The sequence below is a fragment of the Cyprinodon variegatus genome, unplaced genomic scaffold, assembly GCF_000732505.1.
Source record: "Cyprinodon variegatus isolate N-32 unplaced genomic scaffold, C_variegatus-1.0 Scaffold762, whole genome shotgun sequence".
Taxonomy (NCBI): domain Eukaryota; kingdom Metazoa; phylum Chordata; class Actinopteri; order Cyprinodontiformes; family Cyprinodontidae; genus Cyprinodon; species Cyprinodon variegatus.
The window spans coordinates 143192-160906 of record NW_015151215.1 but is presented as its reverse complement, the minus strand read 5'-3'; the positions used below and the strand labels follow the sequence as shown (position 1 = coordinate 160906).

Here is a 17715-nt window from a genome sequence, read left to right as displayed (position 1 = left end):
GAAGAAGAAGAAGTAGTATTTTTTTTTTTTTTAGACTTTAGAAACTCAGAAGCTGATCAAATATCGGGTTAAATATCGGTGGGGTGGCCGATGTCGATATTCAGTTTTAAGGCCGATACAGGCCGATACCGATAGGGGGCCGATTATATCGTGCATCCCTAATTTAAACTAAAAATCAAAAGAACCAAACTAATGTATATAGAGAACCATGCGCCATAAGTATTAGACACAATACCTCAAAATGTAGTCATAGTTCTTTTTTTTTCTTTCTTTGGTGCAAAATTGCTTTCTAGTATTTTAATCTTTGAGGATAATTATTTATATATGCATTTTTAAATTATGCTCTTTTTTTACTTTCAATTAAAACTAGATGTGAAATGTACGTTTTTTTTTTTAGCCTATGGAATGGCATATGACATAAACTATGATATGATGCAGGTCATAGGATGAAGGTAGAAAAGGCAAACAAGAATGGAAAGAACATTTTATTAATGAAAATTGGTAATTTCCTTAATTAGATCAGCTGCATTACCTTCTGCTGGTCACTAATTTAACTCCACTTATCAACAGCAGCTGTCGGTATTGTCATTTTTAATGAACCAGAAGTGTAAAGAAAAAAAAGCATTCCAGTGATCATCTTTACCTCTTCTACTATCCCATCTTTACACATTTCATAAACATCTGCTTATGGTTAGACATTCCAGGAAATAATTTCTAAACTTTACAACTGATTATCTTTTAATTTTTTGTTGATGTATTTCTCTTTACTAAATGCAAACCTCATAAATAGAACAAAAGAAAAACACCTTTATTAATCAGGTTTCAGTACTTGTTGTAAATGAATTATGAGGTTGAGAAACTGGTCAGCTGCAGGTTGGTAGAGAAAATCTAATCTAAAATAATGAATGTTTCCTGCTTATGGATTAATCAACTGTTCAACTCTAAATCATTTATGACTATAAAAAGTTCCCCACAAGATGTCATGTGCAGTGAGCTGCTGCACAATAGCGGCATTGTGATTGTATAAAAAGCCAAGTCACAGCTTTCCGATGAAGCACTCCAGTTAAAATTAACACTATGGTATTAGTATTCTTAGGTTCAAGAGTGTACAGACAAGCAAAGTTTCCTTTGCTTACCCATAATCAGAAGTGAGTGTGAGTAAAATGCAATTAAGCATCAAGTATGGACGAGTGTAGCTGACTGATATACTGTACAGAGAAAACACAAGCCTTCTAATAAGGCATAGATTTGCTATTATGACATTATTCACTGTAAGCATGTTTTCAAATCTTAAAAAAAGTGGATGTAGCTTTATCCATGTAGAAGAAGGTAAGAAGAAAATTTATGTTAAACTTTTACATCTAAATGCACATAGCTGCTGCATTGTTTTTAAATGTTCAGGTTAAATTTACATTCATTTTTCATTTTAGTTTTTTTAAACAATACATTAAGACAATTGGCAAGTGTAAGACTAATAATATTGAACATTAAGCACTTATAATAGATATAAAACATTGTTAATTTAACCTGCATTTTGCAAATTGTCAAGAATCCAGTTTGTGTGGTCTGTTTTTGTGTTTTCTTTTCTCCACCACCAGGTGGTGCCCTGTCCTCGTTGGTCGTCCTGCACACCTGCGGCTCGTTGGTTCATTACTGGAGGAGTATTTAAGCAGTGGGCTGTCACTACCTTGGGGCCAGTGTGTTTGCCAGTTTTGGGTACTCTAGCCATGTGAGATTAACTGAGTCTAACCGGAGCCTTCGTACACTGACTGACTTGAACGTTGTTTTTTGTTTTTGCCTTTCGCCAGGAAGCCTTCCTGCAAACTGGATGTTTGGCCTTCTTCCCCTGGAAGGATTATTTGTGTTCACACTGAGCAGGGGAAAAACCTTCACATGTCCCATTCAAGATCCTGTGAAAATCCAGGTGGCAGTCCGCTCCATTGCTCCTCAGGATCCAACCCCAACCAACGAGTTCCCCCTTCCTCGGATAAACCCATACCAACTGGATTCAAGGACAAGAAACTAACCCCCTCCTACGTGAGTCCCGCTTTCACTGTTTTGAAGAACTCAATCAAATTTCCTACGGACCAGTTCCGGTTCACCAGGTCTCTGAGTGGTTTTATGCATTTGGGTCAGATCTCTTAAAAGCATCATGACACAAATGTCCACTTAATGTGAATCGATAACTATTACGGATATCTTTATATCTTTTCAAAGACGAATCTTTCCCAGCAATTAACAAAGCCATAGCTCATAAAAAATAAAGATGTAAAAACAAATAAAAAAAAAGTATAATAAAATAAAACAAATAATTGCGTCAGTAATGCTGCTCGCTGTGCTGATTCCATGTAAAAATCTATTATATCAACATGCTGCATTTCTAAGTCACTCACTTCTGGTTCCGGTCTTGTGCAAACGACCAATTTGTCAGTTGAGACAAAAAAAGAAAAAAGTTAAATCAAAAGTCTTTAAAGGGGAGTATTGCAAAAGATCCCATCTGAAGTCAATTATTTTATTTCACCTGAAATTGTTTTCTTTTTGATAAGCATTTTCATGCAGGGGAGGGCTTTATTCTGCACACATAATTTTCTCCTCAGACTCATGGACCAAATTGCCCTGAAATAGATTGGGAAGGGAAGGCGATAAACCTGAACCCAGTGGGTTGAGCTTTCCGGTCAGAACTGTATCTATGATCTCTGTTTAATCTCCATTACAGTTATCTGTAAGCTGTACAATTGCTGGCAGATACTGTCAATACACAACATGTGTACTGTATCTTTAATCCACACCAGCCAAGACTAAGACCTCCTCTTGTTTTCCATGACCTCCAAATCTACTGGAAGGTTGCCAATTGCTGCATATAAAAAAAAAAAAAAAACAAGGTTTATCAAATCATCAGCTATTTCTCTCACTTTATCATCTTCCTTGTAATCACCAAACATGATGACATTTCAAATTAAGTATGAGCAAAGCACCTAATATATAATGCACATGTTTGAAGAGTGTGTGTTTGTCGTATTTCTTTAAACCCTTAAAATGTTTCTATGCATTTCGTTATTTTTGCATTGTTCACTATGCAGCCAGAATACTATAAAGAAAACAACAAAAAGCAAAAAGCCTGATGATAAATCAGCCTGGCTCGAACCCTGTTAGTCTAATTTAAGTGTTATGAGGTTGTGGCCTTTAAATGAGACCACTAGGGTGACCAGATCTAAGCTGTAGACTAATATGGGACAATAAGGGTGCTCATTACAGACGATCATTGTCGATGAGAGATTGATTATTGGTAGCAAGAGATGCAGGACAAAGCGGCATGCACAGTTTTTTTTAGGTGTGTTTCATTTATGGCTCAAAATTGCTTTACATCTCACTTCCCTCTATATGAAATTGAAAAATTACATTGGCAAACCATATAAAAATTCAGTCCATGACCTCAATTAGTTATAAACCGTTCAGCATTATTTGTGGTGGCTGCATTTATTCATTCTTTTATTTAAAGAAGGTTTCTATTATATTTTGTAAATCTATAAATCATTTGTAAATCATTTGTAAATCTATAAATCACAAGAAACAACTTTTTTTCTAATCATGTTTCGTAACAAAATTTAAAATCGAAGAGCAGTTCCCTTTTTAATTTATCAATGCCTTACTAAATCAAATTGATAAAAAGACAATGAAGAGCATATACTTAATTTTTTGTTTTTCGTTTTTGGTCGTTTTTTATAAGCACTATCACAAATAGTAACTCAGCCTGGTGGATAATGTAAAAGCAGTTTTTTTTAATAAAAGAACACAATTAGCTGTTCTGCCACACAATCTATGCTTCAATCCCAATTGGATGCAAACAAGGGGACTTTTTTCAGATCATCTGACCATTTGCATCCTGCTTGATTTCTTGTGTTGTGGAGGTTAAATATGGTGTCACATAGCTTTCTTTATTTCCATGTAAGCTGATGTATTTAAGATCTGCAAGTTACATTGAACTGTAGATAGCAAACAGAAGCTTTCATTTTTGTACTGTCCAGCAATCTGGAGTACTTAATTTACAATGCCATCTTATTTTTATTTTATTTTTACCCTTTTTCTTTCTGAGAATGGACTTCAAACCTTCATGACTACCCCCAAGTGCTTAGATAATGGAAAATGATAGGAAATGCTAAATAAGCTGTCAGTTTCAAGCAACCAGCAAAATGAAGTGATCAAAATATCTATGCAACATTGCAGCAGGTGTCAGAGATGTGCCATTTCTTTTGCAGTGGTGCACCTGTCTGTTGTGCATGATGTATGAGAGCTGAAGTCCTCCACAGGCGGAATCTGGCTTATCTCTGATTACTTTGTTAATGTGATTAATGCATAAAATAAATGCATGCAATAATATGACTGGGGCTTATGAATGCAGCAAAAATAGGGCTTTTTTGATCTTTGGCTACAAAGATTGTTTTGGTGAAAATAATAAAGGAGAGACATACAATGGGTGGGAAAAATAAACTTATCAGTAACCATGGAGTGCTAAAGCTTCTTGTAAACAAATTGAGACAAAAGAGAACAATGTGTGTCCATAAATAATAACCCAGAAACACTGTCATCCCTAATAAGCAAGGGAATGTGACTGAAAACAACCAAAAACAGCCCTACAGAAAGCAAACAGACACTAACAAAATATTTCCTTATGCACCTTTCAAATGCTGCCTTTTTCTCCAATTCCAAGTGGGGGTAAAAGCTTGCATGGCAACTGACGTGCTCACAGACGGCAGCTCTCACCATAGCAACCTTAATGGTACGCTACTGTAAATTCACATTCATTCAAACAGGCGTTTCAGGCCCCTGACAGATAGGGAGGGAAAAAGAAGAGGCTTAGAAATCCTCACACAACTCAAACTAAATAAGGAAATCCACTCACAGTTTGCTTGTTTTCTTGTCTTGGTCCTGTAGCTCATGGGCTGCTGCTCTGAATAATGTGTCTGGAGGCTGGGCGGGGGGTGGTGGAGGTGGCAGGGGACTAGAGGCCAGTAGCAAGGTCAGCCGAGATGGCAAAATGAAATAACGCTGTCACTCGCTTGCTCTGCAACCAACGCTTGAAGGGAAAACAATGCTTTAATTTTGGACTTCCCTCAATTCTGTTCATGAGGAGGAGGAGGCGGGGGGTAGCAGGGTGGTCACTCGCCGGCCACAACAGCAGAGAAGGGGAAGGAGAAAGGGGAGTATGGGAGTCAGCGATGATGGTGTGAAACACAGTGAAGTGTTCACACGGTCCACTGATAACTGGACCCTCAACAAGTCCTTAACTCAGTGCTTACCCCACCAGTTCTCTGCAAACATGCAGCTCTCATAGATCCAATTTGCTGCCGATAATAAGCAGTGGGGAAATGATAAAAATACAGGTGTAGAGCACAACTGGGAAGACACAGAAAGCATGAAAAATATTGTTTTCAGTCTAAGGTCCATTTGTATTCATTCTTTGCACTGCAGCCCTGTCACTTTTTTATCAGACATCAGTATAGTTTTCCTGTGAATGCCTCAGAGGTTTCTAAGAGAGCATTTGACAACAAACAACATAATAAAGACAGAGGAAACCCAAACACAGGATTAGAGTGCAGTTGATTAGAACAACAAAGTTTGAAAAGTTCTGCTTATGATGTTCAAATCTATCATTTACCAGATGAAAGAGCACTGCACAGCGGTAATTCTACCAAAACATGGCTGTACTCCTAAACCAAGGATCAGCAACCCACAACTCTGGAGCTCTTTAGGCCCTGCACCATATAGCATCTGATTGAATTTGCTCTAAAATACATAATCCACCTCTTTATATACCACTGTCATTAAATGGTCAGTTTTTAAAACTTTTTCATTTATAAGGCGCACTGGACTATAAAACTCCGGTCATCTTCTAGCTTCCATACCATTGATGCATTAATGTTTCATTCTCTTGCTGCTGCTCTATTCCCATCTTCTACTGAGTGACTGATTGTTTTGAGTTTGAAAATTGCGTCGTAAGCTTGTCTCTCTTAAGGTGGAATTTCGGTGTTCTAATAGAGAAACTGTAATGTTATGAAGAACAGCATGTATTACTCCACCATGCTTCTGACTACAGTAGTTGTAATGCTGCAAGCCCTTTGGTTCTGTAGTTTACAACAACTCTAAATCGCTTTGAGGTCAGTATGCACAACCAGAATTAATCCATTTATAATGTTAAGGATTATAAGGCATCTTGTCAGTTTTTGAAAAGATTAAAGGATTCTAAGTGCGCCTTATAGTGCGTAAAGTATGGTATTTGTAGGTAACAATGAGGGATGTTTTTTTGAATTTTTTTTGCAATGTTTTTTGCAATATATGCATAAAATTACCATAACAAAATGGCACCATTGGTACAACAAAAATACCGTAGTTAATTTTCTAGACATTACTACTTGCCTTTTCAACGCTATATTCCAAAAGACTGATAAATTATACCCAGGAAAACATATTTCTTTTTTATCTATAAATTTGATACCTTTCTCTATTCATAATGTAAAAGAAGAAACAAATATCACCACCAAAATATGCACAAAAAGGTCCTGTATGTTTAACAGCTCTGGACAAATTTTAATTAGAATGAACAAGCACAAAGATGACTCTAAGGAATGTAAAGGTAAACACTAAACGAACAGACAAGGACAGCATTTATTGAGTTTTGAAATTCAGGTGAAAAAAATCTGTTGACAGATAAGGGCTGTGATGGCATGTAGAAAGGCCTTTCCTTAACAGCCAGAGCGAAAGTGCAATCGTGTAGAACAAAGAATCCTAATTATTAAAGGTCCAAAACTAAATTCACATAAGAATCTGTGGCAGGGCTTTAAAAATTGGTGTTCACAGATGCTCTCCATCTTGAAATGATTGGAAAAGAACAATAGGCAGCAACTTTCAGTCACAATGTGCGCAAAGCTTGTAGAGACAAATACCTGTAAACGCATCATAAGTGTTTTTAAAAGTTAGACTTAATAAATTTAACATGTAAAAATATTTTGAAAAACCCTTTGTATTCCTGTACTCTTTTTGTGAATGCAAACATCTAGCTTCAACAGTGGTGAATTAGTTAAAGCCTCAGCTTGATGTGATCACAGGGAGTTCAGCTTCATTTCAAATTTTAAACGACCCTGCCCTTGCTCAGCGACCCAGGGGGACACGCAGTCTCAGAGGTCGTCCATATTTCCTTTGATGCTGTTTTATTTACCCTTTGATGGAAATCAGCAATATTCCCTGATAGCATGCAGCATGGCGTGTCTGTTGGTCTCACTGTTTCAAGAGTTCACCATGATGACGCCTCAATCTGCTGCAGATTGTTGCTGTAACAAGTAGTAGTTTGCTGATTGACAAGTAGCAAACCACTTGGCTCCAAATTACAAGAGAAGCTGCCTTCTTGTTTAAAAAAGAAAGCTGTTAAGCTCTTTAAAAAGAGCATGAGCAAATCTTGATAGAAATCTTATTTTTCTTCACTGGGCATCTGAAGCACCACCAGCAGTTCAGTGGCCCGTGGGGCTTTCATAAATAAATAATTCAGCTACCAGACCCACAATAAAAGATTGTGAATATTAAGTGGATAAAACAACAGGTCTAAAATAAAGCAAGCAGCAGGAGGCTGCTTTCTATAAGATGCTTTATGACCAAGGTGAATATAAGCAAGCCTGGAAGGCTGGTAGAGTCTCAGTCTGAGCACCAACATCACATCCAGCCCTACTAGCAGAACATCAATCATTAGAAGAACCTCAAGGCCTAAGTTTGCCATTTCTTTCAGGTAAAATTACCTTTTTCAATCACATAGTCAAAAATAATAATATTAAGGAAACATCTCATGAGGACTGTTACATGTCAGACTTCTATTTGATTCTCCTAATGACTCCATTGAGTTTTACTGATTCTCATTTAAAGCTGATATTAAAAAAGGTCTGAACCAAAATATAAGAGATGAATGCTAAAGTGTATATCCAGACCAAACTGATGGGTCCCAGTCGAGGTTTACTTGAATGATACATTATGTAGTCCCTATACCTGTCTGTGGTTTCTGTCAATAGTACCCGCTGTTTTAATGTTAGTGGGTCTCACTAATTTCCACTTGACAACAATTTTTAAACATTTTTATTTTTTTTCAATATAAATAACAGTAGCTTAATTATTGATGAGTCATTCCAAGTGAAGTAAAGATGAACCAAACAATTTAGCAAACTGATCTCTATAACAAAACCAACTGCTCCAAAACAGTATGTATATATATATATATATATATATATAGGGAAATTCATTCTCTGCATTTGACCCATCCTCTTGGGGAGCAGTGGGCTGCCATTGTGCGGCGCCCTGGGAGCAGTGTTTGGTTAAGGGTCTTGCTTAGGAACCCAGAGTGAAAGCTGTGGGGTCTTGCTTAGGAACCCAGAGTGAAAGCTGTGGGGATCGAACCAGGCACTTTCAACCTTTTCAGGGCACAAGCCCACTGCCTTAACCACTAGGCCAACACTCCTTATTAATAGCTGTATTAATAGTATATTTTTTGAGCCAGACAGAAATTATGTAACAACAAACACTTACACCATTGTCTGGTTTAAGTCAGCTTACATATTGAGCGTTCAACTCTCATATTCATCTAACGTGGCACAAAAAAGGCTTTTTTGTGTTTTCACAAATACGAACAAGGTTTGATTAGACCCAAAATACCGCTGTAGAATCACCTGATTTAGGTTAATTCAGTCAAACCGTTTTTAATTGGGACGTAGAAATGACCTGCTTAAGGAATTTCTTATTATCATATGAATCTTATCTAATCATCCACTAAAAAAAAAGAACTATTTCTGTCCTTATAGACCAGAAAGGTATCTATTTATTGTGTAGCTGTTAACAGAAAAGGTAGTGGAACACATAAATGTCTTGGTTGTTTTATAGTTTGTCTCTGTTTTCACTTTGAAGCCTCACTAAGATGGGTCTGAAAACACTAAATATTGGTGTTATCCTCTCTTAACAACCCTACTTCAAAGAAAAACTGTGTTGCTGCAGCTCTTAAAGGATGAATGAGCCTGAAACCCACACAGCAAAGAAATCCTAGTTAAAGAGCATAGAGCACCAAAGCTCAGGGGCTTCTGAGTAGGAGTGTACCAGCAGTACAGGCTGTTTTATTAGTCAGCAGGGCATGCAGACACCAACCATAGTGAGAGAAACTGAGCCATGTCTGTAGGTACATAAATATGAAACCGGTGAAAAAGATAAATGTTAGCCAGACAGAAGTAGTGCAGATTTACATGGTTGGTCTGCAGAGCATTTAGAATCATAAGCTTTGCCATTATTAATTTTCAGGAAACATCATGGCTGGGTTGAGTCGACTGGAACGGGATAATTTCAAATATCAACTCTGTCAGAGCAAGGCCAACATCGGTCCAGAAAAACAGAAAACCAAATCCTTTTTTTCTTTGAGGAGTGAGAACATTAAATATATTTATGAGTCAGTATTTTTCTGTCAAATTAAATTATTCCGTTACCGAAAACTTGCGAGCCAACCTGAAGCCGACCAGCTGTAGTTTTAAAATGCTGATGTATTTACTAGACTAAAAGGGTTAAGATAGTTGGTTTCCATTCCTTTACTGTCATTGCATTTTTACAACAAAAACTTGTGGCAAATAAAAAAAACCTTGAGTAATGTTCAAGCTTTGATGACCAACAGAAAACAACAACAGGTTAGGGAAGAGCACCACAGTGGTCTTTTTGTGTCAATCCTGTCCTCAGGTCCCACAGTCCCGCTTGTTTACGATCTTGCTCTATTTCAGTCAGGTGAGGAGCAGCAGGGGAACAACTAAAACATACAGGACAGTGGGCCCAAAGGACTAGGGTTAGGGACCTCTGATCTATGCTACAAAGACATTCACACAACCAAAAATAAAAATGACAAAATTGAAAGGAAATTATAAAATATATGCAGAGTAATACAAGTAATACAGAGGACAAATACAAATAAAGTAACTGAAACAACTAACATTTAATTTTCAAATGTACTCCCGGCCCTTAGTCCAGTCCTTCCTGCCATCACATTTAAATTCATACTGATAACCAGAATAACAACAAAATTATTGGATGTGGGATTTTAAACTGGACATTTGGCGGCTATATTTAAAGTTCAACTGACTTCAAACTTCTTAGAATGATAAAGTTTGGGCTTTGTTACATCATTACTTCTGGAAAAAAAATTAAGGAAGTTTCCAATCAGTCAAGTAATTATGCTCTAAATACCAAGACATTCCAAGTCAATTCTTCAGAAGGGTTAAGATAACAAAGGAAAACATTCAATTGAATTCAAAGGTTTGGAAAACACATTCTTTGATTTCTGCACAGTAACAGCTTGTCTTTGTGAAGTTCAAGGATTTTGAATGACTCAAACAAGTTAAGCAACATCCTTAATGTAGGATCTGGTATGCGACCAGGATACATGGCCTTTGGGAATTACTTGTCATGTCACCAAAAAGAGGACTGCAACCACAGAGGATAGATCAAGCACTGGGATTGATGTGCAAAGCACCGCTATGATCTGTTATAGAGTCAGAGCTGACAGACGGTGGCACACAAGAGACATGCTCCAAGGGACCCCCATGTTTCTGTTTCTCTTAAACTGTTGCTCAGTTTGACTCTGTGAGAAGCCTGACATGATTCCAATGTCTTTAAAAAGAAAAATGAATAGACAGACAGACAGGCAGAGGAGAACTAATTTCAGTGCCTCGGCTCTAGAAAACATTTGCATTGCATTATTTTTATGTCAACCTTAAAAATACAATTCATGTACTATTATGAACGATAACTAAAAACTGTGAAACTGGTTACTGGAAAATAACAGATTACACAAAAAACAAATCCCTTTTGTATGAAATAAAATGAAACACTCTCTGAAAATGATAAGACTTTTTTTCAAAACGTTTCAGAAAATGTTGATTTTTTTCTGTTTTATATGTCATATTTGACTCGATTTTGCAAAAAATATCTTTAATATCCATTCTAAACTAAATGTATTTGCTGGAATGGTATTTGGTTGCTTTTATTTTATTTGAATTTGCTCTCATAAGAAATTCTGTAGTTAAAATTTGCATTATTTTGTTAGGGGCCCCAGAATGGCCGACCCAGTTTCCCAGAAGCTCTAATAAAATCGAGCGATTAACAGCATCAGACTATGCATTGAGGTCCAACAATACCAGCCCTGTGGTTCTTCCAGTCAGAGTTTATATGGATGTCATTCAACACCTTATTCAGGGAAGTCTTAGCACTGGTTGGCACGGAAACCTGGCTGGGAGACATGAAAGCAGCTTGTAATTTTTAAGAAGGGATTTAACTGTTGAAACACAACTTTTCCAACAGTCTTACTGATGAAGGGGAGGTTTGAAATGGGCCTGTAGTTCTGAAGGACCAATTTTTCCAAGTTTCTCTTTTTCAACAATGGATTGATAATTGTTGTTTTTAAGGCTTGGAGGGGAAAACACCCAAGGATTTGGATCAAAGTAGACTAAAACAGGCAAAACCCTCTTAATAAAACCTGTGGGTAAAACATCAAGACGGCAGGAAAATCAGCTTAACAGTTTCTTCTAAACTCTTCTCAGTTTATTGGGCAGAATTGGGACATTTTAAACGAGTTTATTTTGATTGGTGTTGATGTGCAGACTGGATCTCTAATACCCTGTATTTTTTTCACCCAAAAAAATAGCAAAATCACTGAAGGTCTTTTTAGTGTGGAGTTCAACGGCCACTGTGATAGGAGGGTTTGTTACCCTGTCGACTGTGGCAAACAAGGCGCAAGCATTGTTGATGTTTTTGTTGATAATCTCAGAGAAGAAAGATTCTCTTGCATCTTTTAGTTGTAAATTACATATGTGAAGTTTCTCTATAGATTCCATAGTAAATTTGGAGTCCATTTTTTGGCCACCTTAGTGTGGCTTTTCAGCACTCCCTCTTTTCATTTCTCACTGCTGGAGCATTTGTTCATAGAGATTTCATCTCCATCTATCAATGGCGCCTGCAACTGTAGAATGTAAACTATCAAACAGCTCATCTACTGAGTTACAGGGTAAAGTAGAAGCAGAAGGGTAAGCCTGGGTTAAGTTATGAATTGTACTGTCCATGATAACACGCTTTCTTATAACATTTCTTTTGGTAATTAGATCAGTGGGAAAAAGGGTTCCAAAATAAACAGAAAAATTGACTGATAGGTCAGCCTCAGTTACAGAAACACTAGAAATATTTTGCTGATGACCAGGTGCAAAATATGTCCTCGATTGTGTATTGGCTTTTCAACATGTTGAGTCAAACGACACAGTTCACCTTTTAGCTTTCACCTTTTCACCTTTGTCTTCAGGGTTGTCAACATGTACATTAAAGTCCCCCACAATAATTAAATAGTTTTGTTCAATACATATCAGAGATAAAAGTTCATTGAAATCATTAAAATAGTTTGTTTTGGACTTTGGAGGCCTGTGAACATTCTTAAACATGGCTCGAAGAGGGCCTGGTACTTGGATAGCCAGAAATTCAAAAGATTCAAAATCACGCAGGATCACTTTTCTGTTCTGATGGAGAAAATTGCCATTCGGAGGTGTGATCCCCATTAAAATCTGCATCTCATTATTTTCATCAATCCACATCTCCGTTAGAAACATAAAATCACGATTTTGCAGAGTAATAAAGTATTTGATTAAAAAATGATTTTCCTGATAGAGACCGTGTGTTAATTTAAGCCAGTTTAAATACCTTGGTTGATATAGTCTCTTTAGCTGGTTGAGTATTCTGCCTTTAATATTTCTGACTTCCTCTTAACAACATATTTCAGTGCTTTGACGTGAACGATTATGTTCTTTAAAGTTGGGTTTAAATCTGTGATCTTTGTGATCCTCTGAGGTTTCAGCAAGCATGGCACATTGTATATATTTGAAGTTGGATGCCGTTTATCCTTTTGCTCCTTTTTTTTGCAGGGCAGGGTTGAGTTATAATGTTGATTGGACAGATTCAGCTGTAGAGTTGGTCTGGAAAAAGACTTTTCTGTGGAAGGCTTGTGGGGGTCCATTTGGAGGGGAGATACTTCTGCTGGGATTTCATGGCTGTTTGTTGGCATTATAGGAGTGAAAACCTACGCTATGTGACCTGTATTTGCCCTTTGCCTCATCGACCACTAGGGCCGTCTTTATTGTTCTTTCATACTGTTCTTGTTCCTGTTCCAAGAACGTTTATCATCATGGAGACTCTATCTGGTTTTCTCTCACATCATGAATCATCATGTATCATCCATCATTTTCTATCATCACTTTCTATTCAGGGAATAGAAAAAGATGGAGGCCAAAAGTTTTGCACCTGATCTATTAAGGTGAAATCCATCTCTCTCAAAGAGGTGCCTCCTTTCCAAGAAGAGTTGTAGTTTTTGCTGAACCATTTAATCTCATTCACAGCATCATTGTTTACCATTGATGTTCTTGGCTTAGCAGCTACTTTGTTATGAGGCTGTTAAGGAGAGAGCTGAATGTTGTCACACCTTTTTCTTTTGTCTGGGAACAGGCCGTCCTCATCAAGATAAGATCTTTTTCTAATTGTTTTTTTTTTATGTTTCTTTTAAAGAAATTTTTAAGTATCTTTCTTTGTTTTAATGTCAGAGCTGAAGATATTTAAAAAAAAATGTTTGTATGTTATATATATTTTTGTGATTAAAATTTTTTTTATGTTTTTCTTGCAAGTTTTATATTAAGCCATGAAGAATGAATATTAAGTCTGAGATTTTGTAAAATTCTTTCAAAGACTTTTGGTGAAATTGATTTATAACTGATAATTTTCACGGTATATCCCTGCAGGGTTAACATTTCTTTGAATTTTGCATGATCGCAAATGTTGATTTTATTCCCAGGTTTAAAGTGTGTCTCCAAAAATATGTGTCAAGAACAGAACATTCCTCCTTTTTTTTAGTTTGCTTTTTAATTTGTTTTTTTTTTTGTTTTTTATATCAGGTCCTTAACACCCTGTACAAACTACCCTGACTGGAGGATATCTGACTCTGTTTTATACTCTATGAAGACTCACGTACCAGAAGACTCCTGCAAACACCTGCAAATCCCTGCACAGGATTTAGCCCTTCTCTCATAAGATTTATGGCAGTGAGAGAACAGACACTGGGATTCAGCTCACCGTCGCTGCTGTCTGACTCGTAAATCTCACTCCATCCTTCTCTTCTCTCCACTCCCTCCATCTCATCTTTCCTTCCACCCTGATGTGACCCTCAGACTGAGCAAGCGACACGTTTATAATCAGAAACAACGAGAAACTACAAAGTGTCACCTGTTCTGAGTCTTGTTAGAACCAGTGACCGACAGGATCTAAAAAAATACAAAATTGGATGAAAGGTTTAAAAAAGATTGAGGATATTTATAACACATTTATTATTAAATTATAATAATGCAGCAATTTGATAACATCTCCTAGGGCATACTCTTTTCCTCAGAAAGAGGAAAACGTAATATTTTAATCCGTTCAAATTATTCTTTTTTAGCTGTCAGAGTTTGCTCTGCAGCACAAAGACTTATCTTTGAGAGTAAGGCCAACGGAAGGCATGTATTTCTGTATTGTGCTTTATATGAATTGAATAGATGGAGAAAAAACACAGAGAAAAGTGTCACTTTAGTGGCCAAATAAAAGCAGTTAAAGAAAAAGTTGGACAACAATCTTGATCTGATAATGTTTTATCTAATAATTTCAACAGGACTGTTCAAGGGAAATGAAAGAAATAGGTTTTAGTTTCCTTTTCTTTTTTCTTTGCCCCAGATAAGTGGTGTCTAAGTCCTAAATGCCGCCTCTTCCTGTTAGGTTCTGGCTCTGATGATATCCTCTTTTTAAGTTTTTTGTTAGGACCTAGGCAGCAGCATTCTGGATCAGCTGCAGCTTTTTAGGGAGACCTTCATAGAACTTTGCTTTAGTAAATTCAACTAATGATGCACACAATTTCTGTTTTAAGATTCTGCTGAAACATTAGTCCTTCAATCCTGTAGATGTTCCTTAAGTGATACTGTCTCCATGTGCCTCTAAAGGTTCAGATCTGAGTCCATCACTACATCCAGTTTTCAAGTCTAATTGGTATCTGGCTTTATTAACTGAACTTTATTAACTTTTAAATGTTTTATATTCAGCCTAATTTTTATTCAGCCAAAGAAACTGTGCCACACCCATGCAGTAATGTGTTTTATTCATCTACCCAGTCTTTCATAATCCCCTGGTCACATTCTATTGTATAGTTGTGTGTAATGTGATTAGTTATGGTATTTATGGGCTATTATAAACAACCATATGGTCTTTATGGTTGTTTATAATAGTGTGAGCTAGAGAAGCATATAGATAGTGAACAGGAAGGCCCCCAAGGCTGGAATACCGGGAAACTCCATATGTGATCTTTGGTCTACAATATGAAGTAACCCAATTACACACAAAAAATTACAAAACGGCCAACCCACATTTTCAGGCACTCAAACAATAAGCCAGCATCACTATGACAAGAGCAGTCATTGTAATGGGTTAACATGGAAACCTTACTAACTGATTTTAAATAGTTAACAAGTTAAAAGGGCAGCTACAAAACAATTTCAAAGCCCATTTTCCTGAGAAATAAAAAAAATCCTTTAGAATAAAACAAATTAGAAGATAATCTGATATTGAACTAATCGTTGGCCGTTAATCCAAACAATCTATCTAGATGCTCTTCATACCCAGAGCATTCAGTGCAACAGAGGAGGTCAAACTTAATATCAGCTGATTCTGTTTCACCGCAGTGCTTGTCCGTTGGCTGCACCAGAAAAAGGATTAAACATAATGACCTAATCATTAAAAGATTGCATTTTTGCTTGTTAGTCATTGCCCCAGACTCCAATTTATATTGAAAAAAGCCTCCTTTAAGTTTTACTTACATTTCTACAGACTAAAAAAAGGATTGATGATGGTTTCATTTATTTTATTTTATTTTTTGGGGCATTTTGGGAATGACATCCCCACTTTGTACCATCCTAAGGTTTGTTTTTATTTGGTGTAGCTAGAAAATGTCAGGTTCTTCATGTTCTGTAAAGTATGTTGGAAAAAACAGCCCTGAGCTGCAAAGCTTGATCTTATCTTATCTGCCTTTAAAGTCTAGTCACACTTTTATTCAAAGAAATGTTCTATTTGAACATTTACTCCAGACTTAGCAGTCATGTTTTAAGTCTTGAGGCAATGAAAATTATGAATAATATATAGCAGAACTAATATCCATAGTATATCAGAATCATATTTTTTTTCTATTTACATTTTTTGGGTGGTAATGCATTTAAAAACAAAATAAGAATATTCGAGCTGCATTCTTCTTAAAAGATTTTGTAAATTACACTTAAAAACTCTTGACTCTAGCTGTCAGAGCTGCATAATATTTGCATCTTGTGTGAAAGCAGATGAAGTTTGTATTACTTTTTTTTTTAAATAATACCTGTTAACAGGTAAATGTGAATCTTGGTCTGTTAACCTAACCTAAACCTACAGGGACCTGCAGTAGAGACAGAAAGCATAAATTAAAATGGGTTTTATGATTTCAAATCCATGCTTGGGATCTTTCTGCATGGAGTTTACATGTTCATCCTATTCTATGCAGTTTTTTCTTTTTTTTTTTTTCCTTCATTATTTAAAAATGAAAAAAAAATCAACACTCGTGCTTACTCGTGTTCTTCTGTTGTTTTTATTTGATCCCTAAACCACTTTAAATGTTCCCTTTCTCTGAACTTTTGTCCTCATTCCTATCTTCTGCATACAAACTAGGTCATTAAAGTTGATTCTCATTCTTCTGACTGATTTCTCTATGGCTATCAGTCCACAGAGTCAGAAAACATGGCTAAAAGGTTAACTGGTCTCTTTATATTGCCTTTGTGTGTGAGTGAAAGTTAAGGTCCCACAATGTATCAGGAATACAGTATCAGTGTGTGCGATATTGATTTTACAAACCACTGTTTAAGTGTGATAAATGGTGACTAGGTTATAAGTTAGTCACTTTATCTGTATGGAATTAAATTGATCTCAGATGATAAAGAATCTTGGTGTTATTTTTGATCAGGACCTGTCATTTAAATTAAATATCAAAGAGGTTTTTAGAGTTTCCTTCTTTCCTCTCCGAAATATTGTAAATTGGAGAAATATCCTGTTCAGGGGTGATGCTGAGAAACTAGTCCATGCATTTGTTACTTCAAGGCTGGACTATTTAATTCTTTACTATTAGGAAGTCCACAAACTGTAGTTAAAAGCCTTCAGCTGAACCAAAATGCTGCAGCCAGGGTTCTGATGAAAATTAAAAAGAGAGATCATATCTCTCCTATTCTAGCTTCTCTTCATTGGCTTCCTGTTAAATCCAGAATAGAATTTAAAATCCTCCTTCTCACATATAAAATCTTAAATGGTCAAGCTCCATCTATATCAGAGATCTGATTGTTCCTTATGTTCCTATTTAGGCGGCTGTAAACAGCGGTGTTGTAGAGGGCCGCACTGGGTTAACGCGGTGATTTGTGATCTGTCAGACGCGCGCTTCATGACACTCCAAGCCGCTTCTTGTAATTGCAATCATCAGTTTATTCCATTTGCCGTCATATTCCAGACTTTACATTCACTGACACATACTGACCAGGCTAAACCATTCTATGATGCCAAAAATAAAGCGACAATATAGCACGGTCAACAGAA

The 17715-nt window shown here is 36.5% G+C and overlaps 1 protein-coding gene across 4 annotated transcripts in view; it reads right to left on the bottom strand.

The window, feature by feature from the left end:
* The window catches only part of tmem108 (transmembrane protein 108), a 72818-nt gene that overhangs the window by 31129 nt on the left and 23974 nt on the right, over window positions 1–17715 (bottom strand). Inside the window, exon 1 of one of the 4 annotated variants that reach the window (XM_015395826.1) lies at window positions 4901–5037. The exons of the other annotated variants lie outside the window; for them this stretch is intronic. The gene's annotated coding sequence lies outside the window, so the exon portion shown is untranslated. Of the gene's footprint in view, window positions 1–4900; window positions 5038–17715 lie in introns of those variants that run through there. 4 annotated transcript variants of the gene reach the window in all.